Here is a 27,880-nt window from a genome sequence, read left to right on the forward strand (position 1 = left end):
CTCTCATAAAAGGTTCAATGAGGGAAGAGCAAACTGGAGTACATTCACAGAAACATCTAAACTACACTACACATCCATAAAACACCTACACATAGAAGAGGCGACCCAACTGCTCACGGCACACATCCTCGACGCCGCCGCAAAGTCCATTCCCCAGGCCTCCGGTGCCCTACGCAACCCTAGGAGGCCCTGGTGGAACGAGGACTGCAGGCGAGTGCAAGTGGCCCAGAACAAGGCGTGGGGTGTCCTTCGCCGGTACCCCACGTCGGCTAACTTAATTTCTTTTAAAAGAGCAAAGGCCTTGGGAAAGCGCGTGCGCCGTGAGGCAAAACGAGAGAGTTGGCGTACATTCATAACATCAATTAACTCCTACACGGACACACGAAAAGTATGGATACGAATACGCAAACTCAAGGGACAACAAACACACAGCCTGCCCTTGGTCAGCACCACTGGGGACACACTAGAAGATCAGGCTAACACACTTGCACAACACTTTCAACACGTGTCAAGCTCTGCACACTACACAAACACTTTCCTGAAACATAAAGCCTCTTGTGAAAAGAAGTCCCTACGCGACAACAACAAATCACAGACTTCTTACAACTCCCTGTTTTCACTACATGAGCTGAGGGCTGCTCTAAGCACGTGTAAACCCTCAGCTCCAGACCCAGATAACATTACATATACAATGATACAGCACTTACACACAGACACTCTTGTAACACTCCTTCACCTTTACAACAAGATATTTCTTTCGGGGCACATTCCAAAGTCTTGGAGGGAGGCCATAGTTGTAGCATTCTTGAAAGAAGGGAAGGACCCTTCCTCTCCTGCTAGCTATCGACCCATTGCCCTGACCAGCTGCCTGTGCAAGCTTCTCGAGAAGATGATAAATCGCAGGCTCGTGTACTTCCTTGAGTACAACGGTCTTCTCGAGAGCTGCCAGGCAGGCTTCAGGGCGGGGCGATCAACGAACGATCAACTCGTAGCTCTTGAAACATATATAAAGGATGCCTTTGTGCATAAGCAATTTTGTCTTACGGTGTTTTTCGACATAGAGAAAGCCTATGGCACCGCTTGGCGGTACGGTATCCTCAGTGACCTAAAGTCAATTGGTGTTGCGGGCAACATGTTGAACATCCTTTGTAGTTATATGTCGGAGAGAACCTTTCGCGTCAGAGTTGGTTGTGCACTGTCAAATGTTCATGTGCAAGAAAATGGCGTGCCGCAAGGTGGAGTGTTGAGCTGCACTCTCTTCATAGTAAAAATGAACTCTCTTGGAAAGGCACTGCCACCTACAATCTCTTATTCCATGTATGTAGATGACGTGCAGATATCCTTTAAATCATGTAACCTGTCCATCTGCGAACGTCAAGTCCAGCTTGGCGTCAAGAAACTTGCCGGCTGGGCTGACAAGAATGGCTTTAATCTTAATCCCGCGAAGAGCTCTTGTGTTCTGTTCTCCAGGAGGCGTGGCGTCCACCCGGACCCAGACATCACTCTTGCGAATGTGCCGATTCCTGTGAACAAGGAGCACAAGTTTTTAGGTATTTTATTTGACGAAAAACTTACATTCATCCCACATATCAGACAGCTCAAATGCAAATGCTTAAAAACAATGAATATTCTTAAGGTCCTCTCACATCAATCTTATGGGGCCGACAAACAACTGCTGCACCTGTACACAGCGTTGGTGGGGTCTCGGTTCGACTACGGCAGTGTCGTGTAGGGGAGAGTCGGGAGGAATGGGACACTTTTTACAAATGCATTTTTAGTTTTGTTTATTTTGAACGCAAAAAGATGGTTGATGGATTATAGTACAAGTCGAAACAAGCTGCGCAAATTCTGAGAAACACGGGTTACTGCCACTTCTAGCGCAACTGCAAAAAAAAAGTTTCTAACAGCTAAAATCTGTCCCATTCCACCCGTCCCTTCGGGTGGAGTGGGACATCCTTTTGGGAGGAATGGGACGCCAGTAAAGTATCGGTCCCAACGTCTTCAGCGGACATTAAAAGCCGATAGTTCCACACCAAACTTGAAGCAAGCTTGCAGGCGCTTCGTTCCCCCAATAGTTTTTGGCGCTGGCAGCTTCATCACAATATCCGTCATTGGCACAGTCCCTATATCTTTCTGCCGAGGAAAGTAAAACTTTGAGCTCTCTTCTTTCTTTCGAAGGAACTGGACACTGACGTCAATATTGTCACTACTTTCGACTCTACCCGTGTAATAAACGTCAGATTTTTTCTTACCAAATCTGACAAGGACAAAATTGCCTTTTGTCACTTGGAAAGTTTTGTTTGGGCAATCGGCCTCAGAAATGTCCCGCCTCTCATTATCGGCACCCGACATGTCACTGTCTGAATCATCAAATGCAACGGCAACAGTGTCGTCTTCACTTGAAGAACTGAACACCTTCTGAAGTCGCCGTTTCTTTTTTGGGCGGGTAGTGGCGACAGTCCTAGCTGTGATAAGCGCTCTTTTTTTCAGACTCTGTCGTGCCAGCCTCTCTGCAGCTGCTTGTTCAATCGCATGCTTCTCGGGTGTATCCGTAAGGACTTTTGTCCTACCTTTCTTCCTTCCTTTTTGCCCTGTCTTATGCGGTGCAGCCTTAGGGTAGGGCCTTAGGTCGCTTGGACCAATCCGGCTGGGAGATGCAGTTGACGTCGAGGCTGCGTTGGCGACAGTAAGTGGGAAGACATCTGTAGAGACGTTGCGAACTCCATGGCCGTTTGTCTCAAAGTTCAAATCACTTTCCAGTCAGCTTGCCCTGTCCGTTTTCTCGGTGATGGTGGCCGTCTGTCGTGACACCTCTCCGCTTACAGACGTTACGGGTCTGTCAGTGACTGATGACATCATGTAGTCATCCGAAGTGAAAGGCTCGCTATTGAAAGGCCAAATTCCAGTTTTCTGAAAGCCCGAGATTATGTTCTTTTGGGTCACCGTTAATACGTAGGCGGATCCAACTAGTTGTGCAACATTGTGGATGGAGATGGCCTTCCCGGGGTTATTTATGAGCCAATCATTGCAAGCAGCGTTGTACCGAGATTTAAATGGTCCGTACACGGACACATCAAGTGTCTGCAGGCGGTGGCTACAGTGTGGGGGAAAGGTCAGCAGGATGACTCCGCTCTCTTTGGCCTTGATGGTGTTGATGCTCACATGGCTTTCATGATTGTCGAGAATTAAGAGAATTGGTTCCTCATTCGAGCACTTCGTATGTCTCACAGTGTGCTCTAATGCCAACAAAAACAGTTCGCTGGATATCCATCCCGACTTGCTTGCCAAACCGAGGCTTCCTGCCAGGCCCCTTTCAGAAAAAAATCTTTAAACCTCTCGCGTGGAAAAATGAACACTGTGGCAGGGCGTTTCCGATGGCGTTAACAGTGCACAAAACCGTCACCAGTTCGCCGCGTTCTGCGGATGTAACCTGACCGATTTGCTTTTCTCCACGTGCTGCTACTACCTTTGGTGGGTTGTGTGCAGTTGTGAAGCCCGTTTCATCACAATTGTAGATGGGGTCCGGAGTTAGCTGTATCGGTCGTAGACACTTTTCAGGTTTGAAAGGAAAGCATCGACGTTGTTCTTATTGAAGCTTGTTGCCCGAACCAGACTGGTCGCTTCTGGCGATCGAAGCGATAGCTCGGGATGGCGGTCCATAAAGCCCATAAACCAGTCTCTTCCAGCTACCTTGTTCTGTTCCCATGACGCCGGGCACTTCCGGTTTAAGGCTGTTGCAAACTCGTACGCCAGTGAATGAACTTGCATTCTCGTAAGCCCATAATGCATTTTGCTTGCTTTCAGCAAATATTCTTTCAAGAGTACTTCATCTTCTGTTGTGAAGACCATTCCGCAGACCAAATTGGACTTGAACATGATGCCACATGTGTCACCGCATTCTCTGTACTTCTTCATTGCTCGGCCAAGCGATGATTTTGATATTTCAAAAGCTTTTGCTACGTCTCTTATACTTTTCTTTTCATCGCACACCAATCTCACAGCATCCAGGATCAAATTGTTCGATGTTTGAGCTCTGTCGGGATGCTTCCTCTACTAAACTCGCGGCATCTTCCTGAAAATGGACATGGATCAAAAATTGGCCAATGTAAATATTCACGCACACCAAGCACACTTAACTTCCCTGCATGCACGTAACAGCACTCGTATTGCTGCCTACTATTCACGAGCTTATTCCGGGCTTCTCGCAAATGTGTACAGTAATCACACCTTTTTAGTGGAGAAACATTGCATTTTATGATGCCCCGTTGGTTTAGCGCGTCTTAACGTCAACTGTCGCAGAAACAGCCTGTCTGTTATTTAACATCACGGCACCAAGCATTTGTAAATTTTAAATAACAAATAAAAAAATAACTGCTTTCGGAACTAAAGCGGCACAGCATTGAAGCTTATCCGCTAGACACAGCACCAGCCGTATGGTGGGGAGGAATGGGACACTGTCCCATTCGCGACTGTCCCATTCGCGAGACCCGCGACTCAAATGTCCCATTCCTCCCCAGGTGGTTCGCCCAACGAAAAATACATTCAATGGCGAAAATTCTCTTGTTAGGGCTAAACTTGTTATTGCATGAAGTACGACCCTAACGCGTGTTTTCGAAGAAAAATTGGTATCAGCATAAGCAGGGCGGTTTAAAACTGAGAGAGGTGTAAATGAGTAAGCGGATACTTACTTTTGACGCGTGAAAAACGAGAGTTGTAGTCAGAGAAAGCTCCATCCGCTGAAGACGGCCACCATTACAGCCAGGCTATCGGTATGCTAGCGCCATCTCGTGAGCAGCCGATGAACGTGTTTGAACTAACTCCTGGAGAGATAAACGAGCTGTCCCATTCCTCCAACCGTCCCAAACCTCCCGACTCTCCCCTATGGGTCGGCTACAAAAACAGCACTGAAAATGCTCGACCCAGTGCTGCATCTTGGCCTTCGCCTGTCATGTGGCGCATTCCGCACTAGCCCTGTTGAAAGTCTTTATGGCGAGTGTGACAAATGGTGCCTAGGGCATCAGCGGGAGTATGTTGACCTGTTGTATGCACCCAAGATCGTGTCTCTGACCAACCATCCTTTTAAACCCACCATGAACGATACATCAAATTTACAACTCTTTTTAAACAGGCCATCTATTCCCTTACCGTTCCCTCTCAGAGTTAGGGAGAAGGCTTCTGCACTCAATGTCCCCCTTTCAGACACGCACAAGACACCCATTCATAATTTCATCGCACCATGGCATCTTCGTCCTGTATCATGCGACCTGTAGAAAAAAACATCTTGTAGAAAAAAATGGGTACTCAGGAATGCAATTCTGCAGCACTTCCTGTTCCTGCAGGACAAGTACAGGGGCGCAGAATTCTATAGCGACGCGTCCAAAACTGGTTCTACTGTCTCTTGTGCAGCGCACGGACCAAATTTTAGAGTTATCAAAACAATGAATTTTCACAGCAGTATTTACACGGCAGAAGCGTATGGCATTTTACTCGTTTCAAATCGCATCCTCGAACATAAGATTCCAAAGTCCATCGTCTACACAGATTCTCTAAGCGTTGTGCAGGCATTGTCATCAGGAAGGTCATCAAAAAACTATGTAATCAATGTTCTTTTAAAGGTCATAATGACTGCATATACTTCAGATTTAGAAATAACTATATGCTGGGTGCCAGGTCACTGTGGGATTCCTGGCAATGAGACCGCTGATCAAATGGCTGGTGCTGCTGCTCTCATGACCACAGTTGACATAACAACAGTACCTTACTCCGACCTAAAGGCACACATCAGACGACAGCTTCGTAACACATGTGTAGAAAACCAAGGAGAAGAAGCGAAGAAGAAGAAGTGAAAAAGAAGAAGTCAACACATGCACGTTCCAGTTCTAGTCATCATCATGCTTTTCTAGAATAAATATGTGTTCGTCGCAACGTCACCACGGCCTCTGCGATTCCTTCGTCTCAATGGTGCCGTGACCAGGAGGGGCGTGTGCAAGACCATCTACAGCGATAATGCCAGATCACTCAAAAGGTCGGAAAAAGAAATCAATAAAATACTGAGGATGGAGGACAATAAAGTGCGTTTATTCACAACGAATCTTCAGATCAAGTGGAAGTACATAGCCGAGTTAGCACCCTGGTGGGGCGGGGTTTATGAAAGACTGATAAGAAGTTTTAAGTCAGCCATCAGAAAGACCATTGGAAGACGGCTTATGACAGAAGAACAACTCTGGACAATCGTCGTGGAAGCTGAAGGGATACTCAACAACAGACCGCTCACATATGTATACGACGACCCAAACGAACCACTGCCAATTACCCCGGCCGACGTCATAGGCGGTAGACAGAGACTTCATCAAGACCCCACAGCCGCCGAAACATGCCTAGGAGCTTTTTGGAAGAACTCCTGGGAAAGAACAGCAGCGTGGTGGGAAAGATGGCAGCAGGAATACCTAGCAGAATTAAGAAGCGCAAGCTTGAAGTCGTCAACCAACACAACGATTAAGGAAGGGGACATAGTTTTACTAGGGGACAAGACACACCGAGCCCATTGGAAGCTGTGCAAAGTTGAGAAGATATTTCCAGGCAGAGACGGCCTAGTCAGGGCATGTTTGCTGAAGACACCTGACCGGCAGTTAATCAGGAGACCGGTACAGCTTTTGTACCCCATGGAGGGATGCTACAATTGAATCTCGCGGGCGGGAAGATGTAGAAAACCAAGGAGAAGAAGCGAAGAAGAAGTCAACACATGCACGTTCCAGTTCTAGTCATCATCATGCTTTTCTAGAATAAATATGTGTTCGTCGCAACATCACTACGGCCTCTGCGATTCCTTCGTCTCAACATGGCAACTACACTGGAGTCAGCAAACAGACAACAAACTACACGTAATAAAACCACAACTGGGACGCTACATAACTGACTCACACAACAGATACACTGAAGTCGCCTTGGGTAGGCTGCGGATAAGGCACACCCATGCAACGCACTCGTATCTGCTGACGGGATCTTCTAGACCCCAGTGCAGCAGGTGCGTAGAGGCCCTATCTGTAGTGCACATACTAATCACATGCAAGGCACTTCACACAATACGACACAAACACTTCAGAGAACTCTACAGACAACATATTCCCCCTACATCCATCGTTTTTTCTAGGTGACGATGCAATGGTTTCCGTGAAACGTGTGTTTGAGTATTTATCAGACGTCAAGTTTTTAAACCTCATTTCCTATCACGCATAATGAAATCTGGCCCTATACACCAGCCATGCTCATTGTCGTTTTGTGATTTTACTTTTGTTTTTGCTGACTTTACATGGTGTTTAAGGTTTCACCCCTCATATATGACTATTGTTTTGGCGCTCTTTGCCCCAGTTGGCCTTGCGCCATAAACATCCAACCATCATCATCATCATCATCATCACTTTCCAGGGTTCATGTGCGAGAAATTGGTGTGCCTCAAGGGGGAGTTTTGAGCTGCACATTGTTTATAGCAGATGAATTCACGTTGGACGCCAATGCCGCTATTAATTTTTTATTTTATTTCCGTCGGGGATGTCCAAATGTCTTTTACATCTTGTAATCTCTCAATTTGTGAAGGCCATGTGCAGCTGGGGGTTAACAAACCTGCCAGCTGGGCAGACAAAAGCGGTTTTAAACCTAACCCCGAAGCAAGTGCTCATGTTGTAATCTCCAAGGTGCGTGGGATCCGCTCTCTGAGTTCCTGTCAAAAAGGAACTCAGTTTTTGGATGTGCTTGACGAAAAATTTTCATTAATTTCACACATAAAACAACTGAAACATAGGTGCTTAAAAATAATGTACGTTCTCAAAGCCCTGGCACATCACTGCTGTGGCGCAAACGTGCTTTTACCAGCTTGGTAGGGTCTTTGTTAGAGTACAGGAGTGTTGTGCATGGTTCAGCCACGAAAACAGCTTTGACAATCTTGGACCCTGTGCTGTACCTGGGGCTTTGCCTAGAGCTCTCCGGAGAAGCCCCATCCAAAACTTGTATGTGGAATTCGGTCAGTGGAGCCTAGAGCATAAGCGTACATATACAAACCTTAGGTTTGCCTTGAAGACCAAATCCGTGCCAAAGTACCCATGCTGCCATGTCATCAAGCACACCCGTGCCACTAACTTGTTTTGCCCATCTTTATATGCGCCTTTCTCGCCAAGAGTTACGGTGCAAGCCAAGGAGCTCAGGATCATCTTTCATCAACAAGCTTCAATGAACAAATGCGGACACAGAAATATACGAACGCACGAGCGCACTCTAACAACTGGTTTTATTGGTTTGGAAAAGGACTTAAAGGAGCCTTGACGACAGAATGCAAGTTTGGTTCATTCAAAAGATTGCCATAACACACCGTTTATTTAACACAAACTTCACTCAAGTAAGCTGTATAATGAGGAAAGCAGTGAATAGGCATGTGACTCACCACCTATATTACTGCACGGAACTTATGATGTATTATTTATTTATTTAAGTACCCTAAGGTGTCCAAGTGGGCATTACTACATATGGGGGGGAATGACTTGAAAGCCAACAAAACATACAATATTACTAAAAAGAAAAATGAAGACAACAAAAGTGACCTTGGAATAGCATAAAAGTACATGAAGTATCTGCATCGAGTGCTGCCTGTAGGGGCGCCACTGAAATCCCCCTAGCGGCCCGTTTCGGAAGCAGTTGCGGGAGTCTCCGGCCCGGTCACCACGGTAGCCGTTGCTTTTGTGGCATGTTCAGAACTGATATTTTCCGTTTGTATGGGTTGCAAATACATATTTATGTAGAGCAGCCACTCTTTTTCAAATGTGGTGTTATTACGAGAGTATAAATGCTTCTGACGCGATCTTAGTGTGGTAAATTCGGTTCGCAAAAGTGCCAGGTGTGTGTCACTGGCTGGCGTCGCGAAACTGGCATATGCATGTAGCTGATTGTAATTCCAGTGCCCTGAAATTTACTAACAGTACCTGTGTATGCAGCGTTCGCTCAGGTGCTCATGCTACGACTATACACTATGATGTAAATCGGTTTCGTGTGCTTACATAATCTAGCGGAGCACTCATACCTGACAGCACGCCAGTTACACTTCATATCTCAGATATTGATATTACACTCAGATATTACACTTCATATCTCAGCCCTCGCAAACATTCATTGTCTGCTACATACATCCTCCGCTTATATCCGCGTCCATGACCGAACGCTTGTTCAAAACATCGTCATATGACGCAGGGAGCCTGCAGAATCTAGCACAAAAGTGAAATCAGAGGGCCTTATCAGATACCACACTCTTCCAACGATTCCTTTTATCGCTTGTGAACTTACTTTCTGTATACTTCAAAAAATGTGCCCACCAGGTGATCAGCTGTTCGTTAAAGTTGAAATACAAAATAAAGGTGAACGCGCAGCATGTGTGTGATTACTAAAACGGTCATTCCTTGATTTCGCTCCGCATTTGTACACAACGATAGTTAAACGCCCCCCTCCCCCCCATCTTTGAAAATATCAGTGCATTTCGCATCTAGTTTGTCTAGTGAGTTCTACCTTGCTGAAGTTAAGATGACCGTCTCTAGCATTTCCGAAGCAGCACTGGGTTGTTTCATTTTTGTACGAGCTATTATATTGCTTCCGGACTTGGCAGACGATTTATTTTCCCGTGGTTTCATTAACTTTCCTTGATCCTTGCTATGAGGCGCAAGTGGGTACATATAATTTAACTTCGTGTAGCCTTGGAATATACCGTATTTATTCGAATATAAGGCGAGGTTTTTTTCCGAAAACCGCGGCCTCAAAGTCTGCCCCCGCCTTATATTCGAGGGCGGGCTCCGAGATCAGCAACGGCGTGTCGCGGCAAGTCATAAAAAGTCAAAAACAGCCAGCAAAAATCCAGTATGTTTCAATCCACAGGCCGAGTCCAAAACCGCAGCCATATTTCTTTCTCCATGCCGCAGCCAGTTTTCCACGTGCGCTTCGCCGCTTGCATGTGCTTGTCTTTTGTGTTCCCTCGCTGGTGTGCGCTTGTGTTCCCTCACTTGTATTTCCTCTACAACGAATGGATGGCCTCCGATGAAACGGCCTTGACACCGTCAGGCTGTTCGAAGGGTGCATCTCCGTCGGTAGTGGCTCGTTGGATAGCCGGCGCTTGGGCAGCTATACCCGACGCTATGGTGGCAGCTTCTTTCAAGAAGTGCTGCATTTCCGACTCGCTGGACGGCACTGACGACAGCGAAGTTTGGGAGTGCACCAGTGACAAGGACAGCAGTGATGCTTCAGATGATGACAGCTCGTGATTATGTGGTATCGCGGCTGAATTTCGCTAACTTCAAAGGTAGGAATTTGAATAAAGTTTCTGCGGGATCTCTCGCCTTATATTAGTGTGCAAACTTTTTTTCCTTTTCTTCGGTCCTTCAACTCCCCCCTCGCCTTATAATCGTGACCGCCTTATATTCGAACAAATACGGTACTTAACATCTTCGTGGGGCTTATATTTCAATAAAATGCACAAGTTATTGTCAGGTATTGGGTAATCACATCCCCAAATCATGTTTTTCTACGACGTTTATATTCGAACCAAAGCCGCATTTGTTGTCCGCGCTGGAAAACAAAACCAACTTCTCCCCGTAACAGTATCAGGTCTAAACGAGGTGACAGCGGAATTCATTTGCGCCTGACGTATTCGGAGGTGGTGACAGTGGTGATATGCTGCTGCCATCGCTCATAAGAGCGGCGAAGAAGCGCGCAGTACCGCATCTCCGGATAGCTCTTGTTGGTGTTCGAGCACTCCATCAGGGCGCAGATGTTTTTTCAAGTGCCCTGAACGTATTATTTGCTTACAGGCGTCACCATAACAAGTTGTTTAGTGCGCAGAAAGGCAGAAAGAAGCGATAGAGAACCAAAACACTGTATGAGCCACTATCAGCTGCGCAGCGGTAATCCCGTAAGTGCCACGGAGAAGCGGCGGCCGGCCGCGCAGCGATCGCGAAGCTCGAGGCGTATAGATAGTATTCACTAAAAAGTTTTAGCGGGTGGTTTCTTCGCTTGGCAACACTCGAAACCTCCATGTCTGTGCCGCTCTGCGTGCGCATGCGCATTGCACCCCGCAGAAACAAAAAACATTGGTGTGTGTTGTCTGCCCTGCTTCAACCAGATTCTCGGCTGTGGTGTTAACAGATCTATTAATAATTGCACTCACATTATGTGGTGGTGCTCTCCTTGCCCTCAAGAACTTCGCATCACTGGGGAATGAAACCCCGGCTGTGAACGAAAGCGACTTGGCGCGCAAGAGTCTGACACTGCAGTCGCCTCTAATCACGGATGTAAGGCCCCTAAAATGACTAAGGTAGCACCACCTACTCAATCCTTCTCCCCCGCTCTCCTCTTTTTTACTTTCTCCTCACCCACGACGTCGCGCGCCCTTTAACTCCGTGACGGTGCCGCCCTCTGTGCTGGCCCTTTCAGAAAAGACTCCCTTTGCAACGCTGTGGGGCTGCTTGCTGCGGACAGTTTTTTTTTGCAGTTTGCTCTTGATTTTTGTGCCCAATTGTTGTGTGGTGGCATTTTTAGGATTTCTAGAGCCCCATTTTAGAAATATGCACCATGATGATGATGATGACTGCTATTGGTTTACCCTTTCTAGCGGGGTGATGACATGTCATCTTACCAAAAAGGACTAATGTACCCATGTTTTACACTCTTGGTTTAATACTAGCGCTGCTTAGGGCAGGCACAAAAAGCTTATTAGGCACAAAATACTTTTTTTCTCCTGTTACAGGTGGTAACTGTCCTAGGCAATATTCCGCTCTCTGCTTTTCGACCACCAGCATTCTAATCTTCTTTTCGTCCCTTCGACAGCCTTTAAGTTAACTTCCTCTGTGATACCCTTAAATCCTAGGGCTTCTGGAAGCCCAATATTCCCTTCATGTAGATTTGGATGGATACCCTCACATTCTGACACTATGTGCCGCATAGTTTATGTTTCTTTTCCGCAGACCACGCATACCCCATCATTTTGTGAATACTTCCCCACAAAACTCTTAGTTCGCAGGCAACCTGCTCTAGCCTCAAAAAGCAAAGCACTACCCTGGGAATTATCGTAGAAATTTTCTTTTCTGATGTTCAATTTCTCAGCCCTGTACATCTCTAACAACGTTTTAGCTTCCATTTTTTCCCTCCATTTATTTGTTTCAATCTGCCTTGCCTCTTTTTTGGTTACCTTGGCTGTTTTGGATTCTCCTCTGTTCTTTCCGTATTTCATCGTTAGCCTTCTAGTCTTTCTTAACCACTGCGTGTCCACGCTTTTCAAGTATAGGTACTGAAAAACCTTAGCTGCCCACCTTCGTTGATCCATTGCCCTCAACCTCATCGCAAAGCGTATTTTACTCTGTGCTTCTCTAACTTCAAACGACGCCCAGCCCATATCTCCCTGAACTGCTTCGTTAGTTGTTTTTCTATGTGTGCCTAAGGCCAAACGTCCTACCGTTCTCTGGTTTACTTCAAGGCCTGATAGAACGTCTGATTTTAAGGAGAGTACAGCATTCGCAAACGTGAGACCCGGAACCATTACTCCTTTCCACATTCCTCTTACTACTTCATATTTGTTATACCCCCACAGAGCTCTATGCTTCATTATAGCTGCATTTCACTTTCCCTTAACCTTAAGTTGCTCCTCGTGAGTTCTTAAGTAGTTATCCGCTTCGTTTATCCATACTCCCAAATATTTATATTCCTTCACTCTAGGTAATTCGCCTTGCTGGATAGACACTACGTCAGGGGTAGTGTCATTGAAAACCATTATTCCTGATTTTTCTGCACTGAAATTTAACCCGAGGTTGGTGGCTTCCTGGCCGCTAATATTTATTAGCCGATGCATATCGGTTTAGTTATCACCTAAAAGAACAATGTCGTCTGCGTATAACATTCCCGGAATATGCTGTTGTACCGCTTCGCCTTGCAGCATATGGGTTAGGCTAAACCCTACTTGACTTTCTTCCAGTTTCTTTTCTAACCCTGCCATGTAAAGCATGAACAGTATTGGGCTCAAAGAGCATCCCTGTTTCAGTCCCCGATGGATGTTGACCTGCATGGCGCATTTCGGTCCTTCCCATGTAAGGTGTACTCTATTGTCTTTATAGATAGCCATAAGGAACTGTATTAACTCGTCATTTAATCCCTGGTGTTTCAGCATTCTCCACAGCTGTCCTCTGTTTACGTTGTCATATGCCCCTTTAACTCTTTCATGACGGCACCAGAGGCAATCGGAAGCCGGCGTCCGATGATTTCAAATCTCCCGCAAAATCTGAAACCCGCGCTCCACAGACAACTATCACCATCTGGTGTGTTCATTGGCATCTTCTCTTTCAATTTCGCTTTCGTTTGTGTATGTGTCTCGTGTGGTGGTGGTGCAGCAAGAGAAATTTGAACCGAAGGTAGAGGGAAGCAGGAGAAAAAATGGTGTCGAGTTCGCGCCGCGCTCCGCACAGTCGGACTATTGCAGCAAGCACTTCGGCAGCTCCTGCTATCGATTTTTCTGATTCCAGCAGCAGTGAGGGGTCAAGCAATGATGTGGGATCTTCAGATTTCAGTTCGGACGACGAAGCTCCGGTTTAGGTGCCTCGCACTTCAACAAGCGCTGGCAGGTAATTTCGTTGCGACTCCGCGCTGTATTTATAAACAAAACGTGCTTCTTATCTGACGACTGCGGTTTTGATTTTGTGTTTAGGGTCTCGACAACGTACGGCCAGGATATTTTGCCAAATGCACCGCGCCATATCGTGCTATTACCTTCAAGATAACCTGGCGCTCGTGTCAGATTAGCGCTGCAGGGTTCAGGTGCGACGCTTCTCTTTTGTGAGAGAACACAAAAGAGTATGCTTGGATGCACATTTTACAGAGACTCACTGTGCCTTCGCGGCGTGGTACAGCCGTCAGTTCCGCTAGGTTGACGGGCCCTCAAAAATTGAAAACGTGGTGTACACTGTTGATTTATATACTGAATCATAGCCAAGGAACGCAGGAACAATTTGTATATCTTAAAATTCCTGAAATAATTTTTAGTCTCGGTAAAATTGCCGATTTGTGTTTTTCGTATACTTTTCTTGGGGGCTTTTTTCTGATTACTTGACGAATAAACTGTAAGTAATTGTACCTTTAACAAAACTGTTGCTCTGTGTTTGGAAGAGCAATCTATAAGCTAAAATTTCATGCATAGCAAGGCTAAATGTGTCCAGTAGCTCAAGAAAAAAAAAATGTTTTGTGGAAGCACTCAAAATTGGCCGTTTTTCCGCCGTAACGAAAGAGTTAATGTCCAAGAAAGTAATCCATAGTGGTCTATTCTGTGCTTTCGCAATTTCAATGCATTGCGTTATCACGAACAAATGGTGATCCAGTCGCCTGTCTTGTCTAAATCCATTCTGCAGTTCCCCAAGTATTTAATTTTCTTCCATCCATGCTTGAATTTCTGATTTTATCGCCTGAATTACAAATCTATACACCGCTGATGTTACTGTGAGTGGTCTGTATGAATCAATGCTGGCTTTGTCTCCTCTGCCTTTATATATTAAATTCATCCTACTTTCTAGCCAGTCCTCTGGTATTTGTTTGGTTTATATCACCTTATCTATTGCCCTCATAAACGATTCCTTACTTTTAGGTCCAAGCAGGTTTATCAGTTGCATTGGTATTCCGTCCGGGCCCACTGCTGTCTGGGGGGAAACCTTTTGCTCTGCTTTTTTCCAATCAAGGTTGCTCAAACTTATGCAGTCTTTTGTGGCGCTGATGTTATCGGTGCAGGTTTCCCTACCACTACTGTCCTAAACTTCTCACTAATCACTTTATGAATATGCGCCAACGCGTGCTCTCCTTCTAAATGTTTCCCATCCTCATCAATCAGGAATTTTTGATGGTTATCGTTTTTTGAGCTTAGTGATTTTACATGGTTCCAAAACTTCTTGGATGCGCTTTTGTCCTTTTTCCGTATTTCTGCCATCCATTGTTCGCTTTTCTGCTTGATCTTTGCTTGCACCATTTTCTGCACTTCTAGTTTTTTCCCACGGTAGATATCCCATTACTCCTTCACTACCTCCGGTTCCATACCAGTTCTTTTTGCTTCTCTGTGTTCTCTCGACGCAATTCTTTGCTGGTCAATAGCCTCTTTTATTTCCTTATTCCACCAGCTTCTCGGCTTTCTCTTGCCTTTCCATCGGTTTCGTTTCTTTGCTTCATTCATCTTACCCTTTATGAACGCAATCATTTCGTCGTAATCCCAATTTTTGCCTGGGTATTTATTGATTTCATCTTCCAATCTATCAGCGATGATCTTTAACAGCTCATTGTTCAAATTAGTTCCCCCTATTGTACCTATTTCTGCATTTGTCCGGGTTGCTCCTCCAAAGTGCAAGCTAATCCGCTTGTGGTCGCTTCCTAAGCTGTCTGTTCCATTTTCATCTATCCTCATTTCCCGCAGCCTTCCGTATACTGTCTCGGATACTAAACTGTAGTCTATGCTAGACTGTCTGTTACCGCTTTCCCACGTCATCTGTCCGTCACACTTGCTTTCCGTGTTTACTATTACAAGCCGGTTTTCCTGGCATAGATCTATCACTAGAGAACCGTTGTGGTCTCTGTATCCATACAAACCTTCTATATGGGCATTCATATCTCCAGCTATGAATATTTCGCCCGAATCTTTGAACTCATTTATATCTCTTCTCCAACAGTTTACCATTTCCTCATTTTCCTCCCTAGCACTACTTCCGGTCCACAGATACACCACTCCAAACCATGTATTTTTCCCCTCTATGGTGCCCTAACCCATAGATGCTCTTTACAGCTTTCATGCACTCTCTGCCAGCCGGTCCCTTATTTAATGAGCATGCCAACACCTCCCCCTTTCTTCATTCCTGTGGTCCTGTTGCAACCTTCCCAGACATAACTGTCTGTGACAGGTGGGGCTTCTAGGTCCCGGAGGTGAGTCTCGGCTAAAGCGTACACGTCTATTCCTTCCCGTTCAAGTTGCTTTTGAATTTCCACCCACTTATCAGGCTTTCTGCCTCCCTGCATATTTATGTAGCTGATCAAATATTTATTGGATTTGTTTTTCCCTTTCCGCTTACGGAGTCTGTTTTTGTCTTTTACAAAATTGTTTGCTCCATTGTTTCCACTTACATGGCTTCTGTCAACGCTCTCAGTTATGTCTGTAGGTTCTCCGTTTAGCTCTAGGCCTGGCTGCCTACCAGCATTGAGTGTGCATGTGTCCCATGCTTCCACTTTGTCTCCTAGTTTGCCTTCCTTAGCTGCGCGGGGCCCCCTAAAAAAGCTACCGCTCTCCCACCCAAGCGCCACCCCACCTTATTTCCTAGCCTGGGGCTGAAGTGAATCCCGTCCCACTGGAAAGCTTGCCTATTTCCGATGCTGCCCACTACCCTGTTCACGTCTATCACTTCTAGCCCAAGTTCCCTGCCGCACCTCACGATCTCGCTGTTAGCAGCGAGTACTGCCTGTTCAGTGTGCACGCCCTGCTTCATCACCTCCGGCACGGTGCAGACTGCAATGAGCACCTTTGGGGCCGTCGCCCGCAGGTCCTTTACCCCCTTCGCTATGTCCTGGCCAAGTTTTCCCTCCTCTCCCTTTAGAACATCGTTAAGCCCCGCGGCAATCACCACAAGGTTTCTAGCTTTACTAGACAAGGCCAGCAGCCCCTTTGCTCCAGTCATCACCGTCTGCATCGTTTGACCTGGGAAACACCCCACCTTCACACGCTTATCCCCCTTTACCCTTTCCACTATGGCAGCGCTGCTCCTCTTCATGTTAGAGTCACCCGCAATGATTACCACGCTATCATCTGCCACGTCCCGCTCTTTACTGGTACCCGGCTTATCGACTGGTTTGGCTGGCCTATCTTGCAGTACGTGGGAGTAGCTGTTGCCTTTCGTTGCTTCCACCCCCTGTGTCACCTCGGTGCATGCCTCCGCTTCGCGGCATGGGCCGAGGTGTTCGTCATTTGTTGGCGAAATGTCGCTCCTTTCTAGCTTCCTCTCAGCTGCTTCTAACTTTCCCTCAACGGCCCTCCGTTCATCGCGTTCGTTACTTAGCGCTGCCTCCAGTTCTGCAACCCGCTTAGCTAACCCAGAGTTATCCGCTTCTACGCGTTCTAGCCGCGACACCACTACGCACAACCGACACGTACCTGCCCCTTCGTCTGCCTCGCCGCCAACCCGCCGAAACTCCTCTGCATCTACCTGCCGCGGACAGCTACCACCAGCTTTCTACGCGTCCTCTCGGCTGAAAAACCCAACACAACGAGAAAGAACCGTGCAGGTAAATACTCAGCTTCGGCTGAGTATTTACCTGAACCAAGTGAGGCTGTTTTGCTTTTGCTTTTTCGTCTATGAGGGAATGTTTGTGCGGAGTGGATGCTGCTCACGCGAACACATAACCCGGTGTTTGTTTACGTGTGTGGCATGCTGCAGCATCTCAAGATAGTTGGTGATGCGAAAGGATTGGACGTGAGCATTGCAAATTACTCGGTTAGGGGGATTCTGTTGTTGCATTTGCGTGATTGAGTTGTGGTCGTGCAATCCGGAGGCTGCACACACAGCTTACACATGGTTCGCGGCCGTGAAAAACACGTCATTTGCAAATATTGCAGTTCGAGCGTTGCGCTGACTTTCTTGCGTTCGCATTTCTTGTGTTGGTTGCAAATCAAGCGGCACTCAGTCTGCGCTCTGCATTTACTATAGCGGCATACACCCAGCCTTAATTATGGGCAGTTTCCAGGGCTTTTAGGTTGTACATAGAACACGTTTATTTCTCCTTCATGTCGTTGCAAGGCTGCTGTGCAAAGATTAAAAAAACGGAAATGTTAAAGTTCTCACGCCTCCTTATTGGCTTCACCTATGATGGCTGAACTTTTGGCAGTGTGCCCGCGGCATGGCAATGTACGTCCGAAAGGCGTTCGCAACATGTTGAGCAGCCAGTCGCAATTTCGTAGGGCATATGCGGAAAAGGCTTGCACAAAGCACGTGCAGTTAAGGAATTCTTAACTCTTTCGTTACCACCCCTTTTCAAAATCGTTCAGTTCGAACGCTACCTTGGGAGCCCCTTTTCATAGCGCCTGGAACAAGTACAGCTATTTGGAGTCAGCTCAGAAAATGCCCTTTCAAACTCACGTTTGTTTTCATTTTTGCAACAAAAAGGTGATTTTTGACACGTGTTTGCATCGCCTGCATGTGGAAAAGGGGTGTGGTCATTGCACGTCACTGCTACCAATGAAGATGGAGCGCCGCTCGTAATTACCGTATTTACTTGCATAATGATCGCACTCGTGTAATGATCGCACCCCTGAATTTTATCGCCAAAATAAGACTTTTTTATTTTCCGTGCAATGATCGCACCCTGAACTTGCCGCAGCCATGTCATATGTGTGCCAAGTCTAGCTGATAATGGTCATGCGTACCTATGTTTACTCCTCTTTCAAAGCGGATACGACTACGTTATTGCCGCAGACTTGGCGGTATTAGCGATACCGGCAGGCACGAGTTCATTATTGGTGCGGAAGAAACTCGCTAAATGCACATAATGTACTCACTTGACAAAGAAAGTGCCTTAGAACGTCTTAGAGAAAGTTTTCTTAGTGTCTGATGTCCTGCACTGTGACAGCAGCAGCCAGTTATTGGTTGACCTGTTCTCACCTCGCAGCAAACTCGTTCCGGTGCGTTCCGTAATTCATGAAAACACTGCATTTTTTGTCACTTTGCAGCGTAGCTGGTGGTGGTCTGTGGAGTTTTTATTATGTTTATTATGTTCATAATACCTATCATAAACATTCTAAACTGCAACTTGCTTGCGTTTTTTGTGCTGAAACTTTTTTCGCGAAAAATTTACCTCGCGTAATGAACTCACCCCTAAATTTGCATAATATTTTTGAGAGGCCCTATCCGTAGTGCACATACTAGTAACATGCAAGGCACTTCACACAACACGACACAAACACTTCAGAGAACTCTACAGACAACATATTCCCCTACATCCACCGTTTTTTCTAGGTGACGATGCCATTGTTTCCGTGAAACGTGTGTTTGAGTATTTGTCAGAAGTCAAGTTTTTAAACCTCATTTCCTATCACGCATAATGAATCTGGCCCTATACACCAGCCATCACCATTATCTTTAATTGATTTTGCTATGTTCGGTTGACACGTTTTTTTTTAACCTACCTTTTTGTGCTAACCACTTCACTTCATTAAATAACCTTGTCTCTGGCACTCTTTGCCCTCGTTGGCCTTGCGCCATTAAATACTTACCATCATCATCATCATGCATATTTTTGGAAAAAAAGTGCGATCATTACGCGAGTAAATACGGTACTCTGCATCAGCGTTTGGTTTTTGTTATCTATAGGCATAAATGATGAATCAGAAGATGATTTTCAATCATCAGGTTTGCACTCTTGGCAGTAATAATTCCTGAAATCAGCTGAAAATATCAAGCAGTGCCTGTTTGCAAAGTTGCTTTATGGTTTTAGGCAGTTTTATTGTCTTTGCGCCTGTTGTTTTAAGTTGCATTGTAGTTCTACTTACCACAGAACCATTCACAAACAGCTTACAACAGTTCCGGTTCCGTTTCTGCATCACAAAATTCATATTTAGCACTACTACGCAGTTACCCAACTTCAAGCCTGCCTGCCATGGCGCCTTTTGCGTATGCTACTGATCCTCGAAAAACGCATGCTGCCCCTGATTTCACTGCACCCTAACCCGATTTCTATGATAAGAACTTCCGATGCAAGTCAAAAGATAACACCCAGTCGCCAGATATCAGTTCCGACGAGGAGAGCACTTCAAACCGGCCTTACACACTGCCAGCTGTTCGCCTGCCAGTTTCGTTTCCATACGAGGGCATCTCCGGAGGTCTAGTGCGGCTCCTTAGTTGAACTGTCTATTCGGACGGAGTCTCCAATAGGTTTGGTAGTGTTTCATTTCAAAAATGTGAAGTGGCGCTGCAATGCAGGAGGCTCGTAGTGCTGAACTCTCTTATCACGCAACAGCTACTCGGCCAAGGTTGGCAGGGCACGATTCTAGCGCATCGCACCTCATTCCTGCAAGCAAAGCTACAATAGTGATTCAGAAAATGATAATAAACCACAAGTTTATGTTTCGAGAGATAACTGACGGTGAATGTCAACAAGCGTCAACCACGAAGTTTCGTTTTCAACACCATGCATGTTTTTCCGCATCGCGTGCTTGTTTCTGGTATTGTGCTGGCCGTAAATGCAAAGTCAGTCATTGACAAGATGTTTTTACGTGCGTGGGTGCCTCAGATGATGTCAAACCGCCAGATTTCTTCCAGGAAATCTCCCTAAATTGCGCATTTTGAAATTGAGGTTGGGCTTCACCGCACGGTGCGGGCACCACGCGTGCTAACATTTTTTTTTAATACCTGACGAACTGTTCCGCGCAAGTCAACGTTTGTTCTAGGAAGGGATTTAGAAATGTTCCCCTACAAAATGTGTATTTGAAATTTTTTCTACTATTGGTGGTTTGTTATTTGAAAACTGCTTTTTTATCATTTTCTTTGACAACGTGACAAAAATTTTGAGTTTGATATTTTTTTTGCAACTATGGTGTATGAAAACATTTAAAAAACTAGTTTTATGGGAAGCGCGTTAAATCATCTGCATCTTGTGATCCTGTAATTACTGCCTAGCCAATTTTTTAGCAGAAAGAAATTGTTTTTTTACACGCCTAAAGATCGGTCAATTTCCCGCGATAACGAAAGAGTTAAATGGCCAGCTTACAATTAGCTGTAGTGCCTAGTTCTATAATAACTACCATACTTCAGGGCCAGAAGTGCACTAATATGCACAATTTTGAATCTCTGTTACGCTGTACAGCAAAACATTGATTCATTTGGGGGGTTCGATAAATTATGATTTCCTACAAGCGAGGTGGGTGGCTGCACGGCTTGAAGATTTAGCGAACCTAGAATTTTGCAAATTACGGAAATAAGTCATGTATCGTAAGGCGCACTGCAATATGACTGATCGACACGTGGTACGGGCACACGTTTCATCGAACTGTCTTCGCTGTATTTTGCAATTTCCGCATCTTGTTGCGTGTGTGCAAGTACAGTGACGGGAAAAATCCCTGCTGCCCCAAATTCGCAGCCAGATACATTGGATTGCACGTGTGCCTGTCTGTTCAGGTGCGAACCGAGCAAAAAACGTAGGCGCATATTTCTGGGAATACTGCGATCAATTAATCGATTATACTGTGAAATAGCAGATTGGGGCCTCTCAGTTGCCATACGTACAAGAGATTGAGTTCCTCCAAAAACAATATATATACTCATTGCTCATGCAAATATTTATTGCACTTAATATTTCATGCAATACTTTTATTTTTCCAACCGGATGTGGACGCATACAGGCGTTATTAATAGAGGCAGGGACACACTTTGTACTGCAAAATATCCTGGCATACCATATGTTAAGATCGAGGGGTTGCATCGAGTGGTTACGAAGACTGGCCAGAGAGGTTTCCTTTTTTTTTTTTTGTTTTGACTATGAGCGCCGGAGGTTGGAGCAGCCTTTCGTGTGCCTTTTTTTTTTTTTTTGCTTGTTGTTCTTTCGTGGTCGGGGGCTGCGGACCCCACTCAACGCATCGGCATCGGAAAGGAACCGTTTGCCGCTAATTCTCAGAAGCAGGAGAGGGGCGAGGCCGTGTGGTGCATTGCTCGCACCGGGCTCGTCGGATGTCAAGTTCGGGAGCGGACCGGAAGCGGCCGGTTGTAAATCGCTGGGCAGACTCGACGCAAAGACGCAAAATGTCAAAGTGGCGGCGGCCACTTTCTTTAAACAAATCACGACACTGTGCCAGTCTGTTTTGAAATGGGGAATTCGGGGAATGAAGCGAGGGCGGCGATCCGCGTAAACAAACTGCGCCAGCACGACACAGATGTGCATTGGAACAACGGTTCGGGATTTATTGCTTTCGGTCCCTGTGAGGCTACTCTTAAATCAGTGTAACAACGCGTCAGACTTGGGTAGTTTGTTTATTTTTAATGTCGCGGCTTCCGGTGCGAATCCTTTCTGAGTATTGACGTCTAGTTTGCATGGGAACGGGAAAGGAGTTTTGGACAAGGGGTGGGCCAATTGCCTAATTATGAGCTCCGCCTGTGGGTGGCTGTGCGGCCTATAAACGGCCAGAACTGTTAATTATGTGCCCTCCTCTCTTTCTTTGGTTCCGCCTTCCTTGGAGGCGTGTTTTTTTTTAATAAAACCGAGGTGTTTGTAGTAGAGGGGAGGAGAGAGCCCTGCGTGATGCGGGCTCGTCCCAAGCTCGTCTCTAGCTCGTATCTACGATGTCAGTTGTAACTTCTTTGTAAATATTGTAATAAAGTGTAAATATCGTGGAGCAGACCGTCGTCAGCTATGTGCCTTCGATCAACGAGCCATCTTCAACATCGACCGAATTCATCCATCCTCGTAATTGCAACTCCATATTTGCACAATTCTTACGCGCACCTTTGTTTGCTAAAATTAGCCTTCAAATTTATGTGCACGTTACAATCGAGTCAAAGCCGACATCAGCTTCATAGTGGCCAGCAGCATTGCACAGTGGACACGAACTCCCCTCAAAATGCAATTCTAAATCTGTGCTGTACAATCAGCGTCAAGTAATTTTTTTTCAAATTTTTCTTCGTAAACTTGCGTGCACATTAGAATCAGGTGCACATTAGAATCATGCAAATACGTTATTTGTACATGGCAGTAACACAAGATTACACCCGAAACAATTCCATAAGGGAAACCATATCACAATGATTAACAAGAGAAAGGACTGAGGTGTATCACGAAGCTGGACTGGTGTTACCAAATGAGAATTTTATTGGAACAAAGGTCTGTAACAACGTTATGCAGGTGGCTTGTGGAGCTGAGGGGGCTTCCTGTGGGACAAAATGCTGGGAGTAGCATTAGCATTTGGTGTAATTGTTTTAGTGCCAAGCTTCTCCAATATCCGGTACTCAAGTTGGTCCTCCGTGAGATTATCCTATTGAGAAGGCAAAAAATTGCACCACTGAGTGTCAAATGTGTGACAAACACTCTGCAAGTACAGGCAATAATGCAATGCAGAAGAGTGTTAGCGACCATTCAACCATGGCTGGGTTAAATTCGTGTTTGCGTATCTGCTCAGTGCCACATCCACGCTCAACTTGCGGACAATAAATGCGTTTGAAAAGCGCCTTGCTGGGCAAAAATACGTCTGCTGAAAATATATTTACCCAGTGTGTTGGTTCACATCACAATGACTGGATATACTACACTGTTGAATTAAGCTGTAGTAAGTGCGCACACTGCAAATGCTCAGCCCCCGCAGGGGGCTGTGCAGCACCATGGACTGCGAGCACCCATGACTAGCTGGGCGTGGCAGCGCCATGACCGGGGAAAAGAGGATTCTGGTAGGTTGAACCTACACCAAGCACTTGGACCTTTAAGGCACCTCGGCGAAGGCAATGTGGATGGCACCTCCGGCCTGACCCGCCCGGGGGGAATCGGCAGTCGCCTAGCCTGTCCTCCCCTTCATCTTTCACTTTCCTATCTTCTTTCTAACAACTTTCCTGTCGCCTCGTTCCTTCTTCACTTTCCCTTTTTCCTGGCGGCTAGGGTTAACCTTGTGTGGCTAACGACCCTGAGTTGAACCATATTTGGTTATAGTCGTGTATGGCTGGCGTGGGCCAGACTTGTCTGCGAGTTCCTGTCCCGCCCCCTTGTTGGGCTCCATGTTGGGTGGCTAGCACCATGGCCAAACTTATTTTTGATTTCCTGGCTGCTTTTTCTTTGACAAAACAATCTCTCTCGAAAACAAGGGGCACCGATGTAACTGCAAATTTTTTCATGAAAAATGTCAGCAACTTCCCACACTTCCACGTGGTACATAGCAATGACAAAGAGAAACTGCACGACTTGCCCCACCATTCCTCGTCACAAAGACTCTAACAGCCACCATTGGTGAAGCCTTCAAGATCAAGAAGCTAGCAAATGGAGACCTCCTTCTCGAAGTACTGTACAAGCAGCAGCATGAAAAGCTCTCGCAACTAACATCTTTTGGAGAGATCCCCATAACCGTCAGGGAACACCGGTCACTGAACACAGTCCGTGGAGTAATCTCAGACGAGTTAAGGTACCTGACCGAGGGGGAGTTCCGAGAAGGTCTAAAAGAACAGAACGTCATACCGTATATACACGATTGTAAGTCAACCCAAATGTAGGTCGACCCCTAAAATTGCATCTCTCTCTCTCTCGAAAAAAAAGGAGCATGCACAGAAAGCAGCCCGTTTGAACGCTGCTCTGACCGAGCGCCGACTGAGTTCTTCAGGCCCAGGGCACTCATGACAGACGAGACGATTCAGCACAACACGGAAGTAACACAAGCACGCGGCAACGTGGCCACCTAGAAAATCCTATCACAAAGAGAAGCTCTTCTCTCAACTACCAATACCCTCCATACAGCGGCTCGTCAATCAATGATCGATGCTCCCACAAGAACTGTACGCTCGTGGAGCACGCAGTAGATCTTGAAAAAGAAAAGGTTTTTGTATAAGCATGCGGAATAATTATGCATTGTGGGTTGAGCCGGAAACTTCATTCTCAATCATGAGAACACATTCACTGCGAGATGGCTACCATCGAAGCTACCGGCAGCGGCCACTGCCGCGCGATATCTAAACAAACATGGCGGCTGACAGAAGCGGCCGCTCACAATTTCCTTTGATTCGTGAGTATGTTACTCGCATTCAAGAAGCGTTTCGTTCGTCTCTAATAAACAAAGTGAGTATTACCGAATCCCTTGAGTCAATGCACGGCGCTGACATAGGCATAATCATATTATGTTCAGTACACTTCCGAACGCGCTGGTGGAAGGTTAGCCGCTCTAGTTACGGTGGACAAAGGGCACAGATCGGGGACGCCAACTTTCAAAGTCGGCATCGCCTTTATTGATGCCAGAATGTATGCAATGGTAAACGCTACGCTTCAGCCCGCAGGGGCACCTTGTCTATTTAAGGTGACGGTAGTGGCGACACCGCGGACCCCGAGCCCATGTGGGTTGGACCCACTCACGCCCCGGCGGTGCGTGGCTTAGCCGTGTCCAGGGAAAAGGGCATCCTGGTGGCTGAGCCAAAGCCAGGGTTGTTTTGGACCTTTACGGCCCCCTGGTGGCGGCAACACGCCACTTTGGCCCCTGCTTCCTGCAGACGGTACCCCAGGATTGACCCGCCCTGGGGAAAGCAGCCAGTCGCCTTTTCCTATCTCCCTCACTCTCTCTCTTTTTCTGTCGTGTCATCTTTCCATGCCTGTCCTGTCACCTACTCTTTTCCTGTTTTTTGCCTTTTACCCTCAGGCGGCAAGGGTTAACTTTGTGCAAAATGGCCTACCTAGACCACTTTTCATATAGTTATAGTGGCCACGTATGGCTAGCATGTCTACCTGCACGCTCCCCTGGGTGGGCTCCGTGGTGGGCGGCCAGCGTGGCCACCGAATCAGCAGCTAAATTCATGGCTAAAAGTAAAACACCTCTTGATCGGTCCCTGAAAAGGGCCCGGACCGAAGTCATTTCTCAGTACCTGCCGCAAAAAAACAGTGACAACTTCTCACGATTTTTTGTCGTTTAAGGAGTAGAGGAGCCAATGCAGACAACGTCTCCCTTTGCAATTGCCAAGGCCCTCAATCAACTAGTGGGGACAAACTACAGCGCCAGGAAACTCCAGAATGGAGATGTACTGGTAGAAGTGCACACCAAAGAACAGAGTGCAAAAATCATGGAACTCACAAAAATCAACGACACGAACGTGACAGTGACTACGCACCGCTCACTTAACTTCTCTAAAGGCGTGGTCTCCGAGTCCGAGCTGTTTCACTGCTCCGACGCGTAGATAGAAAACGAGCTTGCAGAACAAGGGGTGGTTGCAGCACGCAGAATACTGATCAGGAAAAATGGAGAAGAAATTAAGACCAAACATGTTGTCTTTTAACCTTCAACTGTACTACGCCACCAGACTCAGTAAATGCAGCGTATCTGTGTTGCAAAGTGCGGCCCTACATTCCAAACCCAAGGCGCTGCTTTCAGTGCCAACGGTTTGGGCACGGGTCTGGATCCTGTCGTGGCAAACCCACATGCGCTAGGTGTGGAGGAAAAGCGCACGAGAACGGAAGATGCGAAAAAGAACCCCACTGCGTTAACTGTTCTGGCAACCATGGTGCGTACTCCAGATCCTGTCCGGTCTGGAAGAATGAGAAAGAAGTAATGACCATCAAGACAACACAGAATCTATCTTACCCTGAGGCTAAGAGAAGGCTAAGTTTCCAGCAAAAAGGAACTTTTGCGGAGGTGGTGCGGCGGGGGCCGGCGACAGCTCTGGTGTCTGTAGGCACGCAGGTCGAGCTGAGGGACCTGGTGTCAGCGGTACGGCCCCCTCCTGTCCCAGAGGCTGGGCTGCCCCAACGCCCGACACTGACTCAGTCCACGCAGGTGGACCGAGTGGACCACTCAGTGGACTGCTCAGTCCCGCAGCCCTCTACACAAGTCAGGCCAGAAGCCGGTGTACCGACTACCGATGGGGTGGAGGAGGCTTCGGGGCTAACACGCAGCTCAGCGGGTTCTGCCCCGGCTGCACGGTCGGCTCCCCCTTCTCGGACGACGGTCGACACGCCCCAGAAGAAGGTGCCGCCGGGAAGTGGCACTGCTGCAGGTGCGGCTCCTGCACGGCAACGGCCTGGGGAACCCCCCGACCCTCGAAGGGTACCGAAGGGCCGCGGGAAGCCTGGGCGTCCTGCAGGTGACAGTAGGAAAGAGGGAGAGGAGGAGATGGACGTGACCTCACCCACACCTGCTTGAATACAAAAGAGCAAACCCAAAAAGACTGGTATGGTGCGAATAATACAGTGGAACTGTCATGGGCTATTGTGTAACATAGATGACATTCACGAATTGTTGGAGAAGTCCCAACCATCCATTATCTGTCTTCAGGAAACTCATTTATCCTCTGTGCACAATAATCCTTTCAGAAAATACAAACTTCACCGCAAAGACAGGACAAATTCACTTGTATCTGCTGGAGGAGTGGCAATCGTCACTCCCCAGTCGATCCCAACAAATGAACTGAAGCTTCAAACCACTTTGGAGGCAGTAGCCATAAGAACACACATTGGAATAGCCCTCACGATTTGCTCCCTGTATATTCCACCAACCGTTCCACTCACCCAGAACGATCTGTTCAGACTCATAGATGAGTTGCCTGAGCCTTTCCTATTGCTGGGGGATCTCGATGCGCACAATGTACCGTGGGGAAGTGCAAGAAGTGACACACGAGGCCGACTCATCGAGGCTGTAGTGTCCGCAACTCCTCTACATTTATTCAATAATGGGAGTCCCACTTACATATGCTCATCAACCCGCACCGAATCATGCATTGACATCTCTCTTGCAACGCCATCCCTAAGTGCCTTTTTCACTTGGTCAACACTTCAAAATCCTCTTGGCAGTGACCACTACCCAGCTTTCCTGGACTCCACACCGGCAGTACCCATGCTACCAGAGCGCACCAAAAGGTGGAAGTTGGAGGAGGTCAACTGGTCTCTGTTTGAACAAGCATGTGAAATAGAATCGCACGAAATACAGGACTTGAGTGCAGATGAAGCTTGCAGCCTAATAACTTCACGGCTCTTGGAAGCTGCAAAAGCGTCTATTCCCGAATCCTCCGGGACACTCCCTAGGAGGTCAAAGCCGTGGTGGAACTCTGATTGCAGGGACGCCCGTAGGAAGCAAAACTGCGCATGGTCCCGTTTCAGACGCTACCCCACTGCTGAATCTCTAATAAACTTCAAA

General features: G+C 46.8%; 1 protein-coding gene and 1 pseudogene across 1 annotated transcript in view; one reads left to right on the forward strand and one right to left on the reverse strand.

The window, feature by feature from the left end:
• LOC144176137 (RNA pseudouridylate synthase domain-containing protein 1-like) overlaps positions 1-27,880 on the forward strand; it is a 66,362-nt gene that overhangs the window by 9,480 nt on the left and 29,002 nt on the right. The window lies entirely within an intron of this gene.
• LOC144174032 (uncharacterized) lies at positions 1,965-27,279 on the reverse strand (annotated as a pseudogene).

This window comes from Haemaphysalis longicornis, unplaced genomic scaffold (assembly GCF_048455015.1).
Source record: "Haemaphysalis longicornis isolate Haplotype H1 unplaced genomic scaffold, Haemaphysalis longicornis Haplotype H1 scaffold_1, whole genome shotgun sequence".
In the NCBI taxonomy this organism is placed as follows: Eukaryota; Metazoa; Arthropoda; class Arachnida; order Ixodida; family Ixodidae; genus Haemaphysalis; species Haemaphysalis longicornis.